Below are 22,119 nucleotides of genomic sequence, written 5' to 3'. Positions count from 1 at the left end.
AGGGACAGAGGGAGGGTGAGAGGAGGCTGAGAGGAGAAAGAGACAGGTGAGGGAAAGGTTTAAACCAAGACAACCCGCACTCCTTCTTCCTTCATTTCTTTCTTTGTGTCCTTATCAACCCATTTTCTGACCTGGTCTCTCTCAAAAGTATGTTTCCAATGGTCTCTATTCTGCTCGCATCCTGTAACTGCACTAGAAATTGTATTCTCCCAAAAAACTGAAACGTTAAATAAAGAAATTGTGTGTGTGTGTGTGTGGGGGGGCATTGTTTCCTTTTTCTTTGGATGTTAAAAAGTTTTAAAAACAAAAATCTTTTAAGTTAAGGGCCAAAAACTTCTCGTCTCGTTCCGAGGCATCCTTCAGGAGAAAATATATGGATTTGTGCTTTTCCTGAGACGCCAAAACAAAATTGACCTAATTAAATCCAGAGAATTGCTGGATCAAAGGAACAAGTGTAAGCTTGACCCTAAACCCCAAGCCTGAATAATGTGTCACACTGCAAACATACACACACAGGCGCAGCACAACAGAGCCCATCACAGCTCAGCAGTAAAAGACGAGATTATGGCAATTCCGGGCCGCTTGTCCTTTGTTGTGGAATGATTTGGGAATGATTGGGACGAGCTTTTTCCCTGCTGCTCGCTGTTTTATCGAGCTCCCCTGTCATCTGTGCACCAGCAGGCTGTGTATTCCCGGTATTTCCAAACACCTCGGCATGTGGACATCGCCAGCACGAGAGGGATTCTCCAAGAGAATCAGCGCTCGTCATTCTCAGAGCGAGGAGGAGACGGAGGAAAGAGAAAAGGGGACGTGAGGAGAGAGGGAAGGACCTTTCCTCTAAAAAAGGGAAATTTTGAACCCTATAGGGACTCAGATCTGCTTTGCCACAATCATACACTCTTTCATTTCTTTCTTCCTAATGTTTTCCTCCTTTCCATTTGACTTTTTCAACACTCTGGTATCCCTGCTTACAGGAGGGAGAGGAAGAGAGAAGTGTGGAGCAGAGAGGGAGATACAGAGAAAGAAATTGGAGGGGTGGAAAGGGGGGGGATGCAAAGATGAAAGAGAGTGGTTGTGATTAGCAGCTTTGGAAGAGAACAGATAATAAAACATTTCCTGAAACCAATCTCTGCTTTGATGTACGCGTGTGTGTGTGTGTGTGTGTGTGTGTGTGTGTGTGTGTGTGTGTGAGAGAGAGAGAGAGAGAGAGAGAGGAGAGAGAGAGAGAGAGAGAGAGAGAGAGAGAGAGAGAGAGTGTGTGTGTGTGTGTGTGTGTGTGTGTGTGTGTGTGTGTGTGTGTGGAACAGCAACTCCCGCTTATTTTCCTCCATTTTTCTTTGACATTAAACACTGAGTCAAATGTTTAAGATTTCTACTGGTTCACAGCAGAATTATATTATTAAAGTCCCGAAGTGAGAATACAAAATGCTGCTTAATGTAGGATGTGCATGTTGGCTTCGAATGCAGAAAAAAAGCATCAGTGTGTAGCTACATGGAAAACTCAGTAGGCCTTGTTAACCATAGCGCTGCTCAGCCACGTGTCAAAAACGTCATTCAATGTCAGAATTACTTAATTTGCGTTACTGAAACACCAAATGAAACTTGGTTCAGCTTCCTTTATAATCAGGGTCTTTTCAAGAATAAATTGATCATATTGTTCAGAAGTTGTTTCAGGAGCAACGTCAAAAACAAAGAAATGAGCCAGAGGAACACACACACACACACACACACACACACACACACACACACACACACACACACACACACACACACACACAGCTTCCGTTTATGTACATTTACCATTTCCGAGGAGGGACATGAAATCAAAACACATGTATACACAGATGCTGTTCCTGTAAACAAGCGCACGTGCACACACACACACACACACACACACACACACACACACACACACACACACACACACACACACACACACACACACACACAGAGTTATGATGTATCCAGAGGCTTATAAGCATCGACAAAGATGAGTGTGAATCAATGCTGCCGTCACTACTGGGCAAACAAATCCTTTACCAAAACCTCTGTCTCTAACATGCACGAGTGCGAACACGCACACACACGCGCTCACACACGCGCACACACGCGCTCACACACACACACACACACACACACACACACACACACACACACACACACTCTTTTTATCTGTGAGGAAAGATCAAGATTTAGGATTTTTTATTTTATTTTTTATGTTTTCCACATAATACGTACAGAAAATGTGGAAAATTAATTTCACAAAATATATATATATAAACTACAAACTTAAAGAAGAGGAGAAAATGTCCACAGATCGTTAGATTTTAGGGGTTCACTACACTACACTACACATTTGAAAAAAATTATTTCACTTACACAAAAATAAACTAAACGGTCTCTGTGATGAGCTAATTGTGTTTATGCAGGCGTATTTCTTTGTGGCAGTTTACACCTCAGAAAATATTCAATGACACTTTTCTTTCACATCCTGTAATTTATGCAGTTTGGTTTAGAAAGTGATTTTGAGGACTCTGACGGACAGTTTTACTACAAGCAGCAAATGTTAAAAACACGAGAATAAATCAGGTTCCACTGTGCGTACAGTTGCCTACGTGTGATCAGTGTGATGTCTTTCATGCAAATAAAGAAGAAAATATTTTGGTGAGACACTTAAGTCCTGTCATTTACACAAAACCGTAAACAGAACTGTTATTTAAAATGTTTCAACATGCACAGAAACAAAAGGCCAATATGGTTGTAAATCTGTTATTTAAATACCATCAAAGAATTTCTGTGATTTCAGTTGAACCCTAAAACAACTTTTACTCTTTCTGCTTTCCTGTGTTGCTCCTCTTTTCCCTCTCTGACCCCAATCTGCCCAACCCCCCCCTCGACTATTGATTGGCTTGCAGTCAGTGTGTATGTTGACAGTGACCCCTTTAGGCCACTTCTTTCTATCACTGCACAAACCACACACCTCTTCAACACAAACCTTTAACAGCAAAAGCAAAGAAATGCCGTGTGTGTTGGGAGGGGTGTGTATATTTGTTTCCTGGCTCCCTGGCAATACGATGTCCATGATTTATACAACACTGTGGATCAAATACACACACACAATAACATAATAAAAAGAAAACACCCAGTCCTGTCACAATATCCTGTCCATAAAAAAGTATCACCATAATTAAAAATTGTACGTGTGTAAATGGATTTACTTGTATCGTCTTGCTGTTAAGAAACTCTGTAAAAGCTAGTGTACTCTGTAACACTGCTGACATCTCACTCTTCCCTTTTGTCTGGGACTGTGTGTGTGAGTCTGTGTGTGTGTGTGTTTGTGTTTTGACCCTGTGGTGGCAGTCTGTTGACATCTATGGAAGAATTATCCATCGCAACTCTCACTGACATCAATCACACCACTCAATAGGCCACAGCAAGTTCATTCACAGCAATGTATGGGGGAGTGAGTGAGTGTGTGTGTGTGTGTGTGTGTGTGTGTGTGTGTGTGTGTGTGCCGTTGCTGGTCAAAACAGTCTTCAACAAATTCATGAGGCCGCCACTTAGGCAGTTGATCCGAGACCACCCACCAACACGTGTGCCAGTCACACACAAAGACAAGTATTGACTAACACAAAATATTATGTTTGTGTTAATATATGAATGCTGGTTTTTTTTTCTTTTTGACATTTAATTATGATTAGATTAAGTTAAATTATTACTACCAGTGGCTACAACATGTAAAGTCTTATTGCCAGAATGAGGACTACAACATAAAGCTGCACTAAACCTGAAAACAACCACTTTGGAAATTTAACAAAGCACACAATGCTAAACTTTGCTTCGTAAAGGGAGGAAGAGAAGGAGAAACACACAGAGGGAGAGCGTGAGAGATTGCACTTCACCACTAGCCAACAGAGGGAGCTATGGACTCTGGTCAGTCTGCAGCCAACTGCAGCACAGAGACAAGTTATGTTTGTGTGTGTGTGTGTGTGTGAGAGAGTAAGAGAGTAAGAGTGTTTATCAATAAAGCAGCCACGATCAAATCACCATCAAATTCCAAAATCACAACAATAATACCAAAAAAAATGACATCAAACAACCAAACATCCTCAAACACACACCCATACAACACACCACACAGTTACATTGCCAGCAGGGCCAGGAGAGATGGGGCTGAGTTATCTGATAGCTCTGTCAGCAGGTACAGCAGAACACACTGTGGAAACGGCCAATTTGACCACAGACCCCCTGCCTGCTCCTCCAACCAGCTACCTACTGAACCCAGAGAGAGATAAAGGCACACGGAGGGAGGAAGAGTGTGTGTGTGTGTGTGTGAGAGAGAGAGAGAGAGAGAGAGAGAGAGAGAGAGAGAGAGAGAGAGAGAGAGAGAGAGAGAGAGAGAGAAAGAATCTTAAAGCAGGGAGGAAAAAGTGAGACATGAATAGACATCTCTGTCACCAAAGTGACCGATGTCTGTAATAGCAGTGAGAGGTTTTGCAGTCACAAGGTGTTATTAGATAAACACTGCACTTTAGCTGCAGTTCATTTCAGGCTGTGTGAGAGTGTTTATCCATGTTTCCAAGGATCCTGCTTTGCAGCGTTAGGGCTATATTTTCATGTTGTGTTACAGATGGAACAAGGATTTCTTTATATGTTCAGGTTGTTTCAGCCGCAGAAAGTAAGTGTGGCAACAATAATAATAATAAAAAAAAAAATAAAAATGCAGGAACAATGATTTATGAAATGTTAATGGAGACTCAATAATATAAATGATTAATCCTGTAAAAGTGACTTGTGTTGGTGTGTTTTTAAAGTTGTAACATGTATTTATATAAAGTGCTGACTAATAAATATTGACCTAAAATTACTCATAATCTCACTAATGAATGTAAATCTAGCCCTAAATCCCCAGTTCAGAAATAACCCAGGAAGTACCAACTCAAATTGTTCTGACTTTAATAGCTCTCTTGGCTTTACACTCAATGTGAGAACATTTTGCTCCTGACGGACATGTGAGTGCCGGCACATACTAGAAACCCAAACTCATTGGAAGTCGAGCACATATCGCACACATTCACATGGCAGAGAAAGGTTGATGTTTTTTGCATTTCATTTTACACAATCACATAGAGTGAGTTTGACAGAGCCATGGGAACATTTTACTTTGCAGAACTTCTGTTCAGATGGTAAATGGAAAAGATGGATTCACAGGTGGAAATTTCCAGTTTGGTCACACGTTGCCACATCTTGGCAAAAATATCAATCCCCTGCCATACTTTGGTTACTACATCATCCTGTGGATTTATGTGCGCAGACGTGTGTGTGTGTGTGTGTGTGTGTGTGTGTGTGTGTGTGTGTGTGTGTGTGTGTGTGTCCACCCACAGTGAGGGAAGGGGCAGTGATAGTGATAAAGGCCAAGGAGAGAACACCAGCTGCTGGGAAAAGCTGCTGGGTTTAGGGGGCTTTCTGGAACCTGTCACCAAAACTCAGTCTGGGTAACCTTTGGAGGAGGGTACATGGAAGTTACACACACACACACACACACACACACACACACACACACACACACACACACACACACACACAGTTACAGTTACAGTATTGTATGGAGGTGTGTATGCAGGGCAAACACGTATAACACCTGAGAAACGCAGTCTTCTCACTTGTCCACACAGATACACATGCTTACGAACTCAGGGGTTGTACGTTGTGATTTCTTTAGAACAGAGAGACATGTGACAGCCTTGTTATTTCCACACAAAGGTCAGGCAGGCTTCACAGCTACAGAGAAGCTGTAGGAAGACAGAGGTGTGTGTGTGTGTGTGTGTGTGTGTGTGTGTGTGTGTGTGTGTGTGGCACAGTGAGATACACACAGATACTATACAGAGAGGGGACGAGAGATAAAGAGAGAGATGTGTATAATTAGGTGACAAAAAGAGGGTGAGAAAGAGGGTCATATGGAGAAGGTGACTTTAGCATTTATAACAAGGGAGGATTAACCTCGAAACTTTCACATGCTTTCACTATCGGACTGATAGAAATGTGTTGAGACACACACGCATGTACCAATACACACATACAAGTTATGTGTACTTGTTTCCAAAATTAAGTTTGGAAAAATATTTTCTATGGTATTTTAGTCATGAATGTTGATGTTATCAAATACAACTTCCTGCATCACGTTCAGTGGATAACAAAGAGGATAGAAGATTTTTTTCATAAAAATACACACAAAAACTACACACAAACATTAGGTCAGTTCTGGTCACCATCCTGTCAGTGGTCAGATTGAAGGTTGGCTGGACCGCACCTCCTCACAGAGTGAAAGGAGTGACCTCATCAAGTGGAGACAGGCAAAAGGGGAAGGCATTGGGCTGGACTGAGGTGTGACCTCATCAAATGTGGACAGACAGGGCAGACATGATAGATTTCAACACTGAATATGTGTGTTAGTGTGTCTGTGTGTGCCCATAATTTCCATTCAGTCAATGTTCATATATCCTGTTTTCATCAAACACTGTGTGAGCACACAGACACACACATTTCCTCCCAGTCCAATGCAGCTCATATTCTACACCGAGACGTCTCCGTCTGTCTCAAGCACAAGCGAACTAGAGACAACATCTTTCTGTCTGTCGAAGGAAAGCAATACGCTGTCTAAACGATAAATTGTGTGTATTCATCCAGTTGTTTTGAGCATATGCTGAATCTATTTGGAAAACATGCCAGAAATCGACGGGAGAGAACTTTAAGGACATCTTGCTCCGGGCTAAAGTGAAAGAACTGTTGAGAAGATAAAAATGTAGGGAGATGGACTGACAAGACAGATAGACAAATACAAAAACAACCAACAAACACATAGCTTGTTTTGGTCCAACAATAAATCATAAATACTTAAATCACTTTATCGCAATAGCCTTATTTTCTTAGTTTCTCTTGACCTTATAATCTCTCTGGCTCTCACTGCAACCACCTCCCTCTCTTTCTCCCCTCCCCACTTCCCTCTCATCCTCAGGTTTTGATATATTCCCAGGGATAAATTAGAACCGGGATGTAATTATACACGAGTGAGTTTTGCCTGGGTAAGAAAGCACAGAGAGAAAGTGTGAGTGTGTGTGTGTGTGTGTGTGTGTGTGTGTGTGTGTGTGTGTGTGTGTGTGTGTGTGTGTGTGCGTGCGTGCATGTTTCTCTCTGCCCGCGTGTCTGTATAAAGCAGTGTTTTGTATTGAAATAGGTGACTTCGGAGAGGTGCGCTCCTTTAATTACACTGCTCTCAAACAGAACATGAGTGGGCTATTCCACTGGGATTAGTTGTCTCTCACTGCTGTCTTTGTGTTAACGTAACACACACATAACACACATGTACACTGAGACACAAATATATGCCTGCCAAAAAAAGCCCCTCTCTCCAATAGTTCAAAACTCAATTTATTCAAACTGAGGTGGAAGCCAAGTGAATAATTCCACTACTAATAAAGACGGTAAGAGAGAGTGTGTGTACAGACGAGATGAAGGGGGGAAAGGGATAAAACAGCATAGAAGAGGGGGAGTAAAGGGCCGAGAGGAAAGGTAAGTGTACAGAAAAAAAACGGGATGTTCAAGGACAACAAAACATGAAATCGAACATCCACATCAATTGCAAGTTTCAAACTGGAAAGCGTGGATATTTGATTTGTAGCTGCTGTGTTTGTGTGTAGGTTACAAATATTTCTTTCTGAACGTAAAGCACCACTATGTAACTTTTTCCTAATATTTTTGAGTTGAAATACAGTATGCTCCAAAACAAATTTGAATGTCGGTAGGTGTCTTCCCAAGTTTTTAAACGAGGTTCGTCCTTCTAGCCATTTACGTCGAGAGCCCCTGTCGGGGTTCAGAGTTCATGACTGTTAAGCTTCCTAATATTAATGTTAATATTCCTCTCACATTGAAGCTTCAAGCTAGTGTTAGCAGCTGGAAGATGACTGACTCGCATGCTGATTCCTACATTTGCCGAGAGAGACACAACAGAAAGGGCCAGTAAAGAAAAACTTTTGCCGGAAAAAAAAACCAACAACCTTGCAACAAGTTTATATCGGTGTTGCTCCATCCAGATGTGGAGCTTAGAGACAAGAAATATTTCCACACGGAAACCAAAATTGTACTTTGTCTGCTTGACTGGTAAGTTATGTTGCATTGTAATAATAACATGATTGAATATGATTTCCCTACTTGCTTGTAAGAATTTTGCAGTTACACTCAAAGTGCATTTAAAGCAGTGGTTGGCTAAGCTAAGCAATGCCACTTTCTTGCAATTTTCAGTTATGATTATCAACCAGACACGTCTGCGCCAAGTAAAATCAGTCACAAGCCAGAGGATCTTCTGTCACTAAAAAGTATCGGACAATATTGAACGTGTTATAATCGCCATTGAAACGGTGCTTTTCCTCTGGGACTGTGGCTGTCGGTCAGCGGTTTGATTCCTGCTCCAGCTGCTGTGATACGAGGGGGAATCAAAAAGTTCCAAAACGACTGCTGTTGTTTGTGAACGGAGCCGAGCATCGAGGCACGCAAGGAGCAGGACGAAGTTACAACCTTCGTGAGTAGGTGTTTCAAGTTATGCTGCTTGATCAAAGTCACCCGGGCCACACGTTTTTGTGACCACTGGTATATGTGCATTTGCAGGTTGAACATGGATCTAATACTTGAGCAGAGAGCGCCCATCAAATTTTGGGAGGAATTTTTGCGGAACAGAAAGAGACCACAAGAAGCCAAATCTGGTGAGCAGGGGTGGTGGTGAGCAACAATTCTGCTGACGAGGTCGAGAAACTCGTGTTTTTAACGCGCCGTGAGCGGGGGTGCTGTCACGTTGGAGAACCAAAGTGCCAGTCACGCCACAGTTAAGGTGGTTTGCACTAAATATTTTCCCTCTGATGCCTCTAAACATCACAGTCTGACCCTGGGGGACAAGTTGATGGGGCACAACAAAGAGAACCCACATGGTTGCATTCCTGACCTGCTGCACGTATGACGGTCTTGGCCGGAGACATTTTACTGGTCTCGAAACGTGAACGTCACTCAAAACACTACGCCTGGCTAATTGCTTCATCGTTGTTGATTTTCTCAATTTTCCGGGTTTGACACAGTTGTATGTGCGCTCTCTGCTCACGTCCAGGAGGAAGTCGCAAATGCACACTTAGAAGAGGTTCTCTTTCAGGTCACCTCTGTATGAGTTAGATGTCCTGCTTACAGTCCGAGATTATAACCAGGGTCAAACAATACATAGTTTTACCAATGGTGTCTCACTATTCAACCGATTACCAAGAAATGCAATGCAGGAAAGACTACATGCCAGGAAACATTGTATGTAACAATGTAGATTAAAGCTTTTGAGAATTTTTTTTTCTTTGCAAGTCATTTATATGAAAGGAAGTAATTTAATCATGTGAAAGCTCAACAATACACACAATATTCTTGTAGACCATACAGTATAAAGCCAATCGCTCAGGTGACATTTAACACATTTTGCTGAGCTAGAAACAGGATAATTTTTTTTTTTTTTTCTTTTTCTGTCAGTACTTGACATCAACAGCAAAATTCAAACTTTTTTCTGTTATTTATCAGATATTTGCTTGGTGCTGCTTATTTTACTATCTGTGCTTTGGCAGATTTGTTATAGTGGATGGATGATATTAGTGCCTCCAAAGAGTAAAGGGGACCACAACAGTCCACACCACAAGATACACGGAACATAAACACACTCCACTTCATCTGCGTCTGTGTCTAATGACGTGTGTGAGTAATTACTTTAAACCCAATGTGTGCGGGTGTTTAAGTGTCTGTGCTCATGTATGTTTTTATCTGGGCTTTTGTCTGTGTCTGTGCCTGCAATGAGTATGTTTAATGGTGTGTGTGAAAATAATCACTTAATCGTCGCTTCCTCCATTTGAGGTGTGTGTGTGTGTGTGTGTGTGTGTGTGTGTGTGTGTGTGTGTGTGTGTGTGTGTGTGTGTGTGTGTGTGTGTGTGTGTGTGTGTGTGTGTGTGCGTGCTGTGGTGTGGTGTGGTGTAATGGTCTCACTGTAAAAATAAGCTGAAAGATGCAGACATAAGTGGTAAGATTTCAGAGAATGAAGAGCGCTAAAATAGTGGGAATGATTGGTGAGAGGAGGGGTAGAGAGGGATTGTGGGATTAAAGCAAGAGAAAAGAAGGGAGAAAGATGGAGGGAGTACACAGGTAGAAAGACACACCCCTAGTCTTTATCTCTCGCTCTCTAATTCTCCACAATAGCCCTTCCTTCCAATGTTGCTCTCCAAACCGTCGGCCTGTGAATTTATAGTTGGCCCAATGATTGCTTCTCGGGCCATGATGGCTGTAAATTGCTTTGCCATTTGGTAAATGTTGGCAGTTAGAAGGTATACAAGTAATTATTTCCGCTTGTGCTGATTGAGACATAATTCCAAGACGAGGCCCTGGAAAAATGACAGCATTTCGAAACAACTCTGTTTTAATTTCCCAGCATTCCTAATTAGAATCTGTATGAACATGGGGAGTTTTTTTTATGTGGTTTCCTCCAATGGGGCCAGAAATAATTAAACTGTCAAGGGGAAATAAATACGTATAAACAAGGCATAATTTTTACAGCGCGCAGCACCTTGTCAGGCCGTGACTTTTTGTGAAGAAAAACAATGTGGGGAACAATGCAGGGGCATAGAGGACACACTGATGGCATACACAAGCATACACACTGCAAAACACATACAGCACCTGGAGATACAGATCTACACCTATCCCACACCTTAAATCCACCTCAACAAAAGGACTTAATACTTTAGTCCGAGATAATCCCTTGATATTCCTCTGTCTGCCTGAGGTTTGTACTACAAAGAACAGGTCGTCCTGGACAACTCAATTTGAAGTAACCATTACGTAATATGATGAATAACTCCTGATTGCACAGTGAGTCTGTAATAATGCCGCAAAGAAGCGACCCTTTCAATAGATACAAACACGTTTTGCACAGACACGTTCAAAACACCAAACTCTCACAGTTGAACCACAACTCAGAGAGTCCCTGCCGATGCTGGAGGGTTAGAAACACCCGGCGAATTAGAGGCTCAGAGTGAGCTCACACTGATAGGAAGAGCTAATGGAGATGCATTTGAACCAGAGTTACTCAATTACAAGCCAACATCAGCTTGTGGACCCCGGCTTTGCCTGAACACACACACACACACACACACACACACACACACACACACACACACACACACACACACACACACACACACACACACACATACACAGAGAGAGAGAGAGCTGTCACCACACTACGGCCTAAATGGATCTCGTAACACAGCAGATATCACAGGCTTCATCAGGATCTCAATGAAAGAGGTACCAGACAGAAAGTGTATATTCTGGTGAACCTGGCAATTCCATTTACTACTAAGCGTTTAACTGACATTTTTATCTAGTGTGTGCGACAACAAATTGTACAAATTGGTTAAACCTTTTTTTTTTCCACACATAAAACTAGCTGAGGAGAATGCAAGACCCCCCCCGCCAGAAAGCAGCTGGTAGGAATACAGTGTTTTGTCTGTTTGTCTTTGGACAGAGTGATAACCTGTACAACGCCATGATACCTAAAGGAAGGGCTTGATGAGATCATTTCTCCAGCCGGCAAAAGATGAATGTGTGTTTTATGTGTTTTACTTAGTGACACAACACAATCAATATGAATGACTACAAACTTCATCCCATTGTTAAAGGAGCAGCGTGTGGGATATAGTAGCATCGAGCAGTGACGTTACAGATTGCAACCAACTCGTCAAGCGTGGAGGAGAATCTATGGGAGTCGTAAAACAACGTAAAAGGCTCCTTTTGGAGCCAGAGTTTGGTTTGGTAATTCTGGCCTACTGTAGAAACATAGTGGTGCAACATGGCAACTCGACTGAAGAGAACCTGCTCCCTACGTAGATATGAAGGGCTCAGGTAATGAAAGCTAAATGAAAACACAACCATTTTTAGCTACCTCTTATGAGACAGAGCATTCAAGTTGACTTTGAATACAGTCATACTACCGTTCTTAACTTTACTTATTTATAAACATGACTTAGCTGTACTTAGCTAATAGAATACATCTTGGTAATAATTTGATAATAAACTAACCAAACTTACACCAACTTAGGTAGTAGATTTCTTTAAAACCTGCAATAAATGACGTTATGATAAATTGTCGGAACTGAGTTTGATTAATTTCACTTCGAATTTTCTTGTGTTAAATATTAAAACTTAAACACATTTTTTGCTTACACAGCAACAACCACAATTACAAGTTCGGACAGCAGCGGCTTGAGTGTGCAGACATACACATGTAGTCTACATGCCTCCGCAGACTAAGGTCAATGGTGCGCTCAGATACAAATGATTCTCATCTAATATTAATAGGATATGCTAAACGGTAACACCAAGGCAGCACAGAGCAGAACAGCATCTCTGAGTGAGCATGTGTGTATACGCGCATGTATTTTTCCTGCCAAGCAGTGAGATGAATGCCACTGGGACTGAAATAAAATTCAAGAATAATAGAACACACCATGTTAACATTCAGGAACAATATAAGCATGCATGTTAACATTTTGGAAAGGTGGTCCCCATGGAAACAATCCAGCAAGTCAATATTAAGACTGTCCTCACCAGAAAAAATCATAACAATACAAGTCATGTGTTAACAGTTAACACAATTTTATTATGTAAATCAAATATTTCACTCCTGTCAAGCAATGTTTTGTTATTAGGGATGGAAGATGGCCCTCAAACAATATACAAAATGTTCACTGTATTTCTGCAATAACGATATTCTTGGCGACAATATACTGAAAATGATTTTGCCAGCTACTGAAGTCGCTCCCCTTTTAGGAACTAACTCCTCTACTGCGGAGTTGCTTTCACCCATGCTTGTTGTTGCTGTACCCAAGTAACCTATAATGCATAAGAGTATAACTTTATTACACCAACAAGCCGGAACATTGCCATTACAACAACATAATTTTTTAAAACCACGTTAAAAATCATACTGATGTGATCATGAACGACCCTTACTTGTGACCCTGTCATTAATGACTGTTGACCCCTCATAAGCAAAGTTGGAAGTAGAGTGATGCAACAGATCTTAAAGGAGCAGGTCAGGGAGATGGTCGTATGTACAAAGTGTACAATGTGTGCCTGAAATGTATTTGCATCCAGCCCTCTTCAACAATCACGATTAGTTCCTTTAAACCATGACAAGGATTGTTGTCCTACTGAGTTTCAATTGTTCATTTGTAACAATTTTGAAAACAGCTGACAAACTATGTCCTGCTCCTGAAAAGGGCACCAAACTTTTCAAAAGGCAAAGAAAAATAAATTATGTTTATGTAATATTAAGAAAAGAATGATATCACCAAGTTCACTTTCCAAACCAGAAATCACTCTTTGAAGTCATCTGAAGTTGAAAGTTACAACACACAAGCCTTACAACACTAAACCTCTGCTAGCCTGCTAGATTATCCTTTGAAATGGGATGTTTTTGAAAATTAAAGGTGCATACACACTGAGTGAACTCTGCTGGCTAATATGCTGATAATCATAAAACGTGAACTTCCAAAGCAAAGGACACATCTAGCTCGCACACTGCTCTCTATTAAAGAATGGTAGGTATCATATTTGTGCTGCTGTGTTATGAAGGTGTTTAAAAAGTAGATGATCACCACTTGGGCTATCTTCTACCAAAAAAACAAACAAAAAACAACTGTAAGCACATGTAATCAAGGAAAAAAAAGTGTGCGTGTGCCTCCTCTCTTGCCTACATCCTTCCCTGGTTTTATGTGTGTGTATGTGTGAAACAGTCACCCGTTCTTTGAAACAAAAACAACCACTTAGGCATGAACAGCAGCGCTTGGGAGACATCAATATTTCAGTCAGGTGTGTCGAGAAAGAGAGAGAGAGAGAGAGAGAGAGAAACATGAAAACAGGGATGAGGGGGGGACCCTTGCCATTCGAAGGCATTCCCATGACTGACGGAAAGAGTAAGGCTGTGTGTGTGTGTGTGTGTGTGTGTGTGTGTGTGTGTGTGTGTGTGTGTGTGTTTGGGTATATGCCATTCCCCCATCCTCACCCCACCCCTACACTCACCATTGTGTGTACCACCTCTGTCACCTTTCCTCTAATCAGGAGTTTAAATCAATGACGTTGTCCAAAACTATAATTGCCACTCCTTAAACTGCTTCTCTCGCAATATGCTTTCACCAAGAAACCACTCGGCAGCAGAAATACGCCTCTGTGCGTGTCGTTGTGTGTGTATGTGTGAGCTGGATTAAGAGTATTTTCTCATTACGGCAGTGTCTGAACGAGTAGAAAGTGCTTCTCACATTGTTTTACAGCATCTTGAAACCACAAAGCTCAGCACTAAGCAGCATAATACCCTGAAGCCCCACACAGATACCTTAGCCTAGAACTCTGTCGTCACAAATCGCTCATAACCAAGACTCATTGGACATCATTCATCAAGCTATTCCAGAATGAATTATTCCCATGTTCTTACACACACACACACACACACACACACACACACACACACACACACACACACACACACACACACACCAAAGTTTTTGGAAGACCAAAATCACTACGTGGGCCCTATTTTCTTACCGTACTGTCCACCGGTCGGAGCGCAGATCCAAGCGTATTGGATCTGTTTGCAATTTGGTAAAACACTTATTTTCGCGCCTCTGTCGAGTTGCTATTTTGTGGCACAACATGAACCCGGCTGCAGTGAGATGGGTGGAACTTTGGTGGAATTTTAAAGGGGGAAATCACGCTTGCCTTTCCACCAGTTCAAACCAGGTCTAACTACAATGCAGCCGACCAAGGGCAATTTTTCGTAACTTCAATGAACAAGAGTGCACATGAACAGATCTATCCAAAATCCCACAGACAGGTTTGGTGGATGTCCACAGTGTGTAAAACGGTGTCATTTATGCCTCACCTGTCGTGAAATTTACACACAACAGGTTAGCCCACGTATTTAATGGCTGGAAAGTAAATTAGGCACACTCAAAGCTCCTGATGAAATACATGTCTTAACACCATCATCAGCATCAGGAGCTTTGAGTGTGCGTAAATTACATCGGCTCATTCCTCAATGTTGTTCCAGCACCTGATTTCAGTATATTCAATTTGTTTTCTTTGTTCACTTTGACATTTAATTCATGATGCAAAAGCAAATTAAATTTTGAGTTAAATTATCCACATTTCCAATGCATCACTTTATATGCTGACCTTGATGCCCCCAAAACCCTTGACAGCTCAGCCCATTGTACAGTTCTTAAAGGAGAAGGTCAGATAGGTTGAGTATATCGGTTGTTGATGGCCCTGAGGAGCTGATTTGATTGGCTATGATTGAGGTCAGCTGTGACACACCTTGTAATTATCTATTCTTCCTACTTTACCACTGCACCACGTTGCCCCGGATGCGCTTATGTATGTCACCAAAAAAGTTGGCCACACCTACATATGCTACCAAGCGCACAGAACTTAAGCCAGGCTTGATGCGGTTTAATCATTTTCAGTGTCGGCCCTGAATATGAATATTGGAAATGACAAACAGGCTTTGCGGTGGGACATAAATGAAGAACAGCGATGAGTACGGGGCACCACATGTTACCCTCGGTGGTAAGTCTGGAATGTGAGAATTTTTAATTGTTACCTGGCTATTTTGACATATTTATGTACCAATAGTTCTCTCTGGCGTGTATTTGTAAACACGGCAAAAGGACCGTCAGCATCACACATATTGCTTCTGTAGCCATGATTGACAACTTCTTGACCCTCCTCCCCGATGACACAGGAGCCCACGCGTGGACGTGAATAATGATTGGTCTAGGTCATACTTGAGGTATTGTCATTCTCCCTACAAAGACACGGCAAAAATGTATGTTGTATATAATATACTGTATATAGATATATACTGTACTGTATATACTGTGCATTTTATATTTTTTACTGCTATTTTACTGCTATTTTATTGCTTTCTATTATTCTATTATTATCTTATTGCTTCCTGTATGCTGCTGTAGCGAAAAAAATTTCCCCTCAGGGATTAATAAAGTAACTACCTAACCTAACCTAACCTATGTTACTCCGACTGGCTAATCTGCAATAGTTACCATTGTGAAAGACAAAGACGTTGTTTAGTCTGAGCACGGATTTTGCCCTGCGCCTCGATTGACGAAAATAAAACTCTTAGGGCCTGATTTACTGATGGATTGCTCGTGTAAAATCCTGTGCAAACTCCACACCACCCTCAAAAAAATGTCCAAGCAGATCTACTGACGACGTGAGTCTTTCAAATGTGCAATTTAACACACTTGTCCATTTGCCGTGTTTGCCTGCATGCATATGTAATATTGGACGTTCCTGCTTGAAGGTGCAAAATACTGGGAGGGAACATGCAAGTAGAAAAACTTAGCACCCGCAATGATATTTATTAAACCTGAAAGTAGAAACAGGAGAAGTGATCGCGTGTTTATTTTGGTACGACTGAAAGCAACGTATTAATCAGGTGCGCTAATCTGGAGAGACGGCTGCTCTTATGGTGGTGAGAAGGAGACGCAGGGAAACCAAAGAACATGTTGAGAATGTGGTTTTACAGCCGTGGAAAAATTATTCACATTATTCAGACATATCGTTTGTCCAGCGATGACATTTCTGAGTTATTGAATGAACTGAATGATGATTGACAGCCAACAACAAGGAGGAAACATTTCGTACGACTCGGCATTTTCCTGCCTCTGAGTCGTTCCAGCGTATCTCTGCTTGGATGTCCCGCCCAGTCCCGTTATTCAGGTGAGCTGTCACAGGTCCTGAATGTGTCCCGCAGAACTCACAGGTAGCTTCATCAGGTTCACGAGCACTCGCGAGGCACTGAATGAAAAGTCACCTGCTCATCACAGAAAGATCTGGACCTGCTGATCGGTGTTTGTTAGAGGATCTCATCCACCCTTCTCCTCTTTTATTTGCCGACGTTTTATTATTAAGCCTTTTTTTCGCCTTTTTGTTTTTCCCACAGTATTGACTCGCTGATAATCTCCTATAAAGCGTTTTCTTCTTGTTGTATTTATATTTCAGTGGGTTCAGATTTCCTGTTCCATTCACGGTCGCTCTATTTTCACTTGCTGCAATCACTTTAACACACGCAAACCCCTCATTTAAATACAGCGATTTGCACCTGATATCAGTGACGCAAATAGTCTTAATAAATCACCTGCAAAACGGCGCAAAATAAATGTGCAAGCTTTTGGAAAAAACACACAATTTATACCCTTTATTTGAGATATTAGTAAATCAGGCCATTAGTCTCTGAGTTTAGACTCCGTGTTCCTGGGAGAAGACACAAGCTTCACGTTCTCTGAAGGACCACCTTCATCGGTGCCCGAAGTGCTTCACAATTGAGCTCTCATCAACATGCAAATGTAAACGCTCACACAAACACACGCACTCACAGCAATGGAAGTGAGCAATCATGAAAGGCCACAGAGAGCAACTGAGGTTCAGTGTGTCACTTGAGGACAGTTGCTGGCTACACCAACCATCGGTGTCTTCTTGACATACAAGTAAATACAACAGTGAGCCTTACTGTGTTTACCTGAGATCCTAGCAACACTAAACTATTGAACTATTGTTATCCCGATGGATTATATTGGAAGGCAACTACAGTGTGTGTGTGTGTGTGTGTGTGTGTGTGCGTGTGTGTGCGTGCGTGCATGCGTGTGCGTGTGTTTGGTTGGATTTAAGCTGCCACTCTGAGTTAACCTTGGCTGATGTTCCATTAACCAGAGACAGACGTTTCCTTAACCTGACAATGCACTGGCAAGAGGAAAACACACGTGCACACAAACTGTTGATGAAGTGAATCAGCAAAATGTATGCACCAGTATAGACAGAGACAAACAGATGGACAGATATACGGTGGAGAAAAAGATGGAGGAGCAGAAAAGGTGGAGGCAAGGCAACATATCTGATTCTTTCTGCCTGTCTAACAAAAAAAAAGAGGGGCCAGATAGCTGGAAAGAGAGAAAGCGAGGTGGAAAGAGAGATGGAAATGGAGATGGAAAGAGAGATGTCTGGTTAACAAGGTGCTGAGCACGACAAGCCCTGGGGAGTCCACGCTCCCTTACCCTCTAAGATTAGACATCTCTCTCTCTGTCGATCCCACTCTCTCTCTTGTTGCGACACAAGGGGAACATGCCACTATCACAGGGGGACGCCCCGGGAACCATCTCTGCCTCGCTCTCTCCTGTCTGATATAAAATGGCTTGCTTTGTCCTTACTTCTTCCGTTTTACTCTTACCAATACGACTTCACTATCACCATTTTTCTCTTCTCTTTTTAACATTTCGTCACAGTTCATTCGCAAATTCGCCTGCATGTCAAACAAATGTTGACGTAAACACACGATAAAGAATGGGATTGAATGACCTACTGACGCAGTGGAAGATGTCATGGGTCCACTCAGCTCCTGGTAACTTAGACCAATTTGGGTACACAGTTGAGTGTCAAAACTATGCTGTGTACAACAGGATCAGGGTATGGTTACATTTTTCAGGTTTCTACCACCAACAATTTTTGTTGTTTTAAGTTTGTCTTTTTGTCAACCGACACACAGTGTTACTGTAAAGCCCTGTGGGGCAAATGTTTGATTTTGTGCAATATAAATTTAAAAAAATGGCTACAAGTGGCTTGCTAATATTTTTGAGGCACATACAGGACATGAACAATCTACTGCTGGAAAACTGGCAAATACTACGACTTTATTTCTACTTTTCTCTCTCGATTTGGGTTTATTTATGTTGGTTGCATCTGATATTGGGTTAATTACCCGTGCTTTTATTTCTAATCTAGCCTGCCTGACTGTCTTCAGTTTCAAATTTGGTGTCTTTTTAAAAAAAAAAATATTAATTGATATATTTAGGTTTCTCATAAGATTTCAAGCGTTAGTTTTGGATTGGGTCCAACATTTTAACACATCTGCCTTTCAGTATAGTTATATATGTATAAGATCCTTCCTCTACCATTCTCTGCCCTCCCGTTCTTGTCTTCCTTCTTTCTTATATCCGCTCTCTCTCTCACCGACCTGCAAACCTGTCTTGCTCTCTCTCCTAGTTGTTTGACACCTCTCTCCCACCTGAGCATCTCTAGGTGTCAGGACAAATTGGCCGAGACTCACATCTTTTTCTCTCTCTCCACCTCACTCTCTCTCTCTCTACCTCTGTCTGCTCCCCACTCAACCGGAGAGGCAGAAAGAGCGAGCAAGAGACAAAAAGAAAGAGATTGATAATGTGTGGAGAGTGGGGGAGGAGAAACAATATGCATCAGACGAAGGATGGGGATGGTGAGGAAAAAGATGTTATGATGAAACATAAAATAAGAGAGGGAAAGACTAACCCAAGGATGGTCAACAATACAAATTTGGATGGTCATTCTTGTTTTTCTTTTTTGATTAAAATGCTAATTAGATTTGCCATTGCTTCTAAATGTATTCATAACCCTTCACTTTTTGCAGAGTTATTTATTTAAGATGACATTTTAAATGAATAAAAGTGAAATTTTTCCCATCAATTTACATTCAGTACTCGACACTGACAAAGTAATTTTGTTTTGTAAATTTCCTAAAAATTAGAAACTAAAATCTCTCATTTACAAAAGTGTTAAGACCATTGAAGGTTCCATATTTTACAATTTTATATAATTTTATATTTCTACCAACACCAAGCTGTTTTTGTGTTTTTCCATCTGCAGGTCTGTCCATTGACGTTCTGTGTGGTTTAAGTCCGGTCCACTCAAGAAAAGAAACTTGTCCATGTCTCTGCTGTATCCTTTGGGTTGTTCAGGTGCTGAAAGGTGAACCGCTGCCCCAGTTTAAGGTCATGTCTTAAATGGGTCTGGTTCCCATTTTCTTGAAGGACATCTCTGTATTTGTCTGTATTCATCCTTCCATCGAGTCCGTCTCTGCTGCTGAGAAGCAGCCCCTTAGCATGACTCTGCCACCATCATGCTTCACAGAAGGGATGGTGTTGGCCAAGTGATGAGCAAAGCCAGGAGTGTAAAGTTCTTTTTTTTCAAGACAATCTTTTTTTCTAATGCTTCCCAGTCCTTTAAATGACATGCAGTAAAGGTTCAGCTTGGACTTTCAGCTCAGGGCATTCATGTCCACGTGGTATGAGCTCTGGTCAATCGGCTGTCAAGGTCGTCACCCATTACATGAGAACAGGAGCAGAGATCACGCAGCAAGTTTTGCGAGAGAACAAACAATTTCAATGTTACCTGAGAGCAGATGTGCAGTTTTCGAGCAGGGAGTATTTGAGAGTCTGCTAAATTCTAGAAAATTAGAACTTGTTTTGCAGTTTTAGTGAGCTTCTCTAATGCTACATTTTGACACCACTTTTTAATCCGAAAATCAATATTTGGCTGATTTAGTAAGTGCTGCCTAGTGCGTGTGAGTAAGTATGTCCAAAGAGTACATGAGTGCCTGTATAGGAATGTACGTTATATGTGTACACAAAATGTTGTTGTGCTTTCACAAAGCTAGAAAAATAAAGCAACACTCCACTGAAGGTTTCCAGCCTATTATTCATCAAAACGTAGGGACTCCCTCTCTCTCAGACACACACATAATGATACACTGAAGCGGGCACGGAAACCTGCTGCACATGTTCCTGTAACACAGACAAGCCCTGTTAAAGAAACATACAGACATCACACAACCAAACACGGCCTCTCTGTCACAGACCCGTACTTTCTCTATCGAACTTGAACACACACACACACACACACGCGCATGCACAGACACACACACACACACGCCCATAGCACGCACGCACGCACGCACACACACACACACACACACACACACACACACACACACACACACACACACACACACACACGCCCATAGCAGTGTGACAAAGAGATCAGAGAAACGGGCAGAAAATAATAGAATCTTCATCCCAGTAATCCATATTCATTCTTCTCATCCCTCCTCGCCTCATTCCTCCCTCCCTGCACGCCACGCTTCCCCGTATCTGACATTCAAATGAGTTGTCTTTTCTCCCTTGTTAGACACACACACACACACTCGCACACACATAAATGCATAAACACTCACTCTCTGTCTCTCTCTCTCATAGAAACACACACACACACACACACACACACACACACACACACACACACACACACACACACACACACACATCCTCTTTCTTGGATACTTTCTGCCCCGTTGCACCCGTGATGGCAAATTGAGCGCCTCCCGTCTCTCTCTCTTTCTCTCTCGCCCCTCTCTGTTGACTCCTCTCATCTTTCCTCCATCTTCTTCTCTCCCCTGCCTAACCCCCCCACCCCCCACCCCCACCCCCTCCAGACCCTCTCTCCCTCACGGTGATTTGACTGCAGTGGCAGGTAGGGTTGGATCACAAGCCAATGAAGGGAAGGAAAAAGCCTTTATTTTGGTGAATGGGTGCATGTCTGACACACTTAAGACATCTCACTCGCAATACAATTTCAGAGGTAGACCAACGTGTCTTGAGTGTCTCAAAGAGTTTCTATAACTAAGAAGAAAAAAAAAAACATTATCTCTCTATCTCTCTCTCTATCTCTGTCTATCTCTCTATCCATCTCTCTATCCATCTTCCTTTCCTCTCCGTCTGTCCGTCGTGGTCCTATTAGAGGAAGATGGAGGTGTGATCATGGTTACTGTGTGCTAACAGGGTGCGTGCTGCCACAGATGACAAATATTACACACACGCACGCACACGCACACACAGGCAGCCATGCAGGGAGAAAACACTTGGTAGATTTCATCACTGCTTGTAATTATGATCCTGTCAAGTCCACAATGTGGCAATCCATAACGACACACACACACACACACACACACACACACACACACACACACACACACACACACACTGGACATATTCTTTCAGATGTTCTCATATACACACTCTCAACACATACTTATTACTAAGACCAAACTATGTCAATAAACATATTTATGGACAAATAAGATAGATAATAAGATCCACAGATGCCCAAACA

General features: G+C 41.9%; 1 protein-coding gene across 1 annotated transcript in view; it reads right to left on the bottom strand.

Annotated features, from left to right (window-relative positions):
* Positions 1 to 22,119, bottom strand: part of esrrga (estrogen-related receptor gamma a) — a 149,251-nt gene that overhangs the window by 78,670 nt on the left and 48,462 nt on the right. The window lies entirely within an intron of this gene.

This window comes from Embiotoca jacksoni, unplaced genomic scaffold (assembly GCF_022577435.1).
Source record: "Embiotoca jacksoni isolate LCO1_2020_lvr unplaced genomic scaffold, fEmbJac1.0.p SCAF_6, whole genome shotgun sequence".
In the NCBI taxonomy this organism is placed as follows: domain Eukaryota; kingdom Metazoa; phylum Chordata; class Actinopteri; family Embiotocidae; genus Embiotoca; species Embiotoca jacksoni.
The sequence above is the reverse complement of the archived record's forward strand: the minus strand, read 5'-3'. Positions and strand labels throughout refer to the sequence as shown.